General features: G+C 35.5%; 1 protein-coding gene across 1 annotated transcript in view; it reads right to left on the bottom strand.

Moving 5' to 3' along the window:
* The window catches only part of LOC306878067 (uncharacterized protein), a 40,130-nt gene extending 37,614 nt beyond the window's left edge, over positions 1 to 2,516 (bottom strand). The window contains exon 1 of the mRNA XM_079430163.1: positions 2,347 to 2,516. The gene's annotated coding sequence lies outside the window, so the exon portion shown is untranslated. The remainder of the gene's footprint in view (positions 1 to 2,346) is intronic.
* Between the last annotated feature and the right edge of the window lie 3,070 nt (positions 2,517 to 5,586).

Genomic DNA, 5,586 nt, shown 5'->3' on the forward strand with positions numbered 1-5,586 from the left:
CATATTAGTGAGTAAATAACAGAATTTGAACCTTTAGGTGAGCTATTTCCATGTCAGGCTTGAATTTAATTCAATTTAATGCGGATGAAAACGAGGCAGTGTTACAACGGAACACACTGTATAAAGGCATTAGATCATGCAATTTTCACAACTCACAACTTTAAAAAATATGTTATAGTTTGTGTCCACGGAAAGTTTTTTCTTTGTCAGCTGAACAGAAGTTATGTTTTTAAATCCAGTGATCACACTGCACATCTTCTATCCTGTCAAAAATTAATTATAGTCCTACTCTGACTAAGGTCTATTGGGGTAGGGCATCTCTTCCACCTTTCCACTTTATTTAAGTGCACTAGAGAAGAAAAGATCATCATGAACCATTCTGATCTTCAGTGTTGCTCAGATAAACAGACTCCCTGATTAAAAGAGTATTGTTATACACAGTATAAATCCATATTCAAATCAATTAGGCTACATAATAAAGCACTCTGTTGTGACATCCAGGCACTGAAGGAGGCTGTGGGCAATACAGCCTGCTTGACTGGACGCAGCAGTGACCTCACCCAACGCTGTTTCAAGCAGGAACTTCACCAATAGAAAGTCATCCAAGATTGTGCAACACAAAGGGAATGTGCATGTACTAGCTGAATTCTTTTTTTTTTTTTTTGTCATCTTCTCTTTGTCCCAGTCCTCAAAATTACCCAGATGGCTTCAGAGCTATTTTCCACAGAACACCGAGTGATCGTAAACGCTGGCTGGTTTAGTCTATGCATGTCAATCACTTGGGTGTGCTTTCCTATAAGTGTGTTGGCAGCATCCACCACACTTTTTAAACATTTAAAATAAAGGGATTAACAGTGTGCAGATCTTTTTTCTACTTTTTCTTAGCATCCACCACATGACAATTAAGTCAATTTGACAATTCGGCCACTTTGATGAATTTCCAAATTACATATAATAAATCTCATGGCAAAATGTAAGATGCAGTGCCATAACGGACACATGCTCTGCAATATTTGGGGTTTGATCTATATGGATTTTTCAATGTTTAACTGTCAAATAATGATATTTTCCCCAAAATATCAGTGTGGTGCATGTGTTCACTACACAGGAAAGTATGGACCCAGGTTACACATCAACACCATCCCTCTCACAGAGACGATGAGATCACTTAAATGTCTTACAAGAGGTGAACCAGCCTGAGTGAGTGTGCGCTTGTGCGTGACAAATATGAGAAGAATGAGGGTGTATCTCTTTCCTTCTGTCTGTCTTATTCTCTTTCTCTCATCATTTTTAAATTTAAATGTATTTGTTGGAAGGATTGTTTGTTTAGCATTAAATATTATGGGAGAAAAAAAAAATAACAATAGGATAAAGTGACCGTATTTTTTACATAATAATTCCAAAATATAAGATAAAAAATATTCAGTATGAAAAAATAAATAAAAAATGAAGACTTCGCTGTTGTACAGACAATGAAGTCAGTATGAATTTTAGAGCAGTGACAGGTATCTGCAGTTCATGTATAAATTTGGCTGTGACTGCCTCTCTCTCACCCACTCATGCACAAATTAGGGTAGTTATTGCTGGTCTTTCATTTCTGACTAGTGCATACATATAAACAGATGAGACCAACTAAAAGAATTAACCTTAACATGGGTGATCCTCGGCACCTGACGCGACAAAAAGCTTCGTCTTTATTATAATATTACAATACCGCTAGTAACGTCCGGTTCCCATGGAAACATAATTAAGATACGGCATTTTTGGTGTATTATATGCGCGTTCAGCCTGACTCAGACATCTGTTCTGTGTATATGTCTAGCAAAGCTGATCTATTCTCATTATAGAAGACCTACAATAGCCTACAAAGAGGAGAAACCGCACCTCGGGCATGTGACAGATAAATAGAGCACCTCTGATGGGTTAATGCAGCAAGGAACGGTTCATACTTTCTTAAGATGGCTCAGGGAAACACCCTTTAACGGTGATTACTGACTGTATCTGTATATGAAGATGAAACATTATGTTCTCTGTATGCGTTTGAATTATTTACTACACATCTATTCACTTGATTCTCAAAGAGCGAGCTATAGACTTAATGCATAATTAATAAAACGTTTTGATACTGCAAATGCGTGTTAATGCGCCCGCGATGTGACTGTTTTTTATAATGCATTTTAATGCCGGGGTCTTTCCAGTTCTCTATACACACTCTTGGGGGGGACTGTTCCTCTCCGGTGTCATTTTCGGCTTTATTTCGAGGCCCTACAACCCACTGAAACATGATCACGCGCACGGCACAGAATAAGGAGGTCCGGACATAATACAAGACAACGCGTGTCTTACCTTAACTGTGTTAATCCACTCTCGGGATAGAGACGGGAAGAGAAAAGAAACGTGCTCTCGTGTTTTTCTTTTCAGTGTGAGAGTACTAATAGTGCAAATGCGGCTTTTCACATTACAGCGCTCCCGTGAAGCCGCAAACTCATTCACACTGAGAATAAAATAAGCGAAGTGATGGCAAACGAAGGACTTCACCAATGCGCGGACGCTTCCTCACTCTTGACCAATAGCGTTTAGGATTTATAAACTTAATCCCGCCCTCCAGAAAATAGAAGATAATTAAAGCCCTTACTATCCCTTTAAACCCGCCTCGTGAATAGGACAGAGCGGTCACGCCTTTGTACTGGCAGCTTCTCGCTCGGCAGCCAATTAGACGCGCGACGGATAGATTGACAGGACTGAACGACCAATCAGTGGCGTGGAATGAGTGAGGCTTGTCTTGATTGACGTGGCAGCAGGCCAATGGCAGAAGAGCAGCAGGTGCCGCTGCAGGACTGTGGCGCGGTGGGGTAGAGATGTGCGCGCTCTTTGTTGACAGCAGCGCAGGGTGTCTGTCTGAAGCTGGAAGCCCCAGATTCCGCATTAATGCCCAGGAAGGATGGCCGCGTTATTATAGTCAGAAGTAAAAAATGGAGCAAAATTTGAGGTGACTACAGCTGTTTAAATTGAGTTCTTTTATTCTACACATATCCATGAAGCACATTCTGTCTTATTATTATTTTTAATAGTTATACATAACATGTGACTAATTTAATTTTTTTCACAATCAAGCATAATGACGTGATTATTATTATTATACACATAATGATGATTATTATTTAATATAAAAAAATAATTACACAAGTCATAAACATTGTAGATGTTGTACAGCTGTTTAAATTGAGCATAAACCATTTTTACAACTGATAAATACATTTACCATTAAGCATATATTATTATTATTATTAATATAGCATTATTATTTTCATTTAATTCAATCATTTACATACATGTTGTTATTATTAATAGGTATTACTGACATTATCCCAATTATTAGGCTACTTCTCAGCAGTTCTTCCTTATAAAAATTCTTACTTTTCTTTAAGCACATTAGGAGAAAAATTTGGAATATGAATAGAAATGCAGGAGACGAGTCGAGGAAATCATGTTGTTTTTTTATTCTACACATGTCCATGAAGCACATTCTGGCTTACAAAGTAATGTGAATGGTATCAAAGGAACAGCACAGAGGCCTGGACACTGATTGACCAATAACATAACTGCATTTAGAAAATAAATACAAACAGAACATGAGCCACTGGATGCCATGGTGAACTCAGACATTACTGAATTATGGAGTGATAAAAGCATCTGATAATTTGTCAGGGTGTTTTTCTTTAGTATTTAGAAATTTAGAAAACAAAAATGAGGTCAAAGTGCAAGTGATAGGTCCAGTTTGATGTCGAACTAGTGTAACTGGACTGACAGACAAGCACTCTCAACACACACACACACACACACACACACACACACACACACACACACACTAACAACAGTACTCACACAGGCCTATTAATAGAATTTTGTGCTCATGAAGACTAATGATAAACAAGCAAGCTTACATGCAGAGAAACAGAAAAATTAAAATTGATGACAATAGCAAATAAGTGGATACATTTTCTATTCAAATAGAGGGCTAGATGTCTGCGATTCTCCTAATATAACAACTGTACATAGCCCTAAGTTTAACTTATAATAGGGTTAAGTCGAGTGTATGTATATTTTAGTCCACACCTAAAACTACACCAGTGGAGAGAATCAACTTGAGAGAGAGACAATTTTATCTTCGGTCTACTATGAATATGCATTTGTATGACTTAATTTGGCCATATATCCACAAAACTGTCTGTGATAGTAATGCAATCATATATTTAAGCATAATTACATATTACAGTACATTACAGGTATAATGTACATTACTGTTGAAAAATTTGGGCCAGTAATTAATAGTTTATTTGGTAAGGATGCATTAAATTGTATAATACAGTAAACAGTAAAGACATTTACAGTGTTACAAAATATTTATATTTAAATTAAATGCTGTTCTTTTGAACTTTATTTTTATTCAAAGAAACCTAAGGGGAAATATATCATATAAAAATATTAAGCAGCACAACTGTTTTCCATAATAATAAGAGATGTTACAACACCAAATCAGCATATTAGAATGATTTCTGGAAATAAAATGGCTTGGTATATCAATAAATAGCATTTTTAAATATATTCAAATAGAAAAAAGTTATTTTATATTGTAATAATATATTACTGTTTTTACTGTATTTTTTAATCAAATAAATGCAGGCTTGCTGATAAGAGACTTTGATCAATAACACTGCATTCAAAAACATGTTCTACAACTCCTAACCTTTGCATATTAGTTTAATAAATATATTGTGTAATATGATTATGCATGCAGCTACCAATAACTGTAGCCAAGTTTGCTTCCACTTTTTGCGCCGTTTATTGTTAAAAATGCATTTAAAAACTGCATTAAAAATACTGTCCCAGCCTGTTTCCTTCCAGTTGGCCTTTTAATGATGAATCAGTTGCATAAGTAAAATAAATAAAAAATATTTATAATAATTTGCCAGTTATGCAAAAAGATATTAATTCGAATGTCTGTTTTGTTTTCCCCCCTCATTTGAATTATCGTTAAATCTTTTTTAGCAAAAACACTTGGACGAAATCTCAGCTCTATTTAACACATTTTACCATATTCATATATAGACTTAAATAGATTTTTCTAAAAAGAATCAGCATAAAAAATGTGGAAAATGTCTACAGGTTCCATCTGTGCCAGTAACATCATCATAATACAACATACATTTCTCCATTACTCGCTTAACCTCAAAACAAGCAGGCTCACTTTCAAAGGCACACCGCCGGCAAACTAATTACAAAAACACACAAGACAAAACCTGTCCAGCAACATACTTTAGGTCAGAATGTTTGTGTGGTTGTTGAAGAAAGAATGGAAGACAGAAAAAAAAAAACAGAAAAATGCCCCAGTTATTACATAACAATAATACAGCCTGTAATAAGTCATTTACCTTTACTACACAATTATGAAACACTGAGAGGGAAAAAAATGAAAGTCAACAATCCAAACAGTGGCAGATGACAGATTCATGTGCTGTCCAATGAGTAAATATATAATATATATATAAATATATCCATACATACAATTAGCTAATTCTTTTTTTT

This window comes from Barbus barbus (assembly GCF_936440315.1).
Source record: "Barbus barbus genome assembly, chromosome: 12".
Taxonomy (NCBI): domain Eukaryota; kingdom Metazoa; phylum Chordata; class Actinopteri; order Cypriniformes; family Cyprinidae; genus Barbus; species Barbus barbus.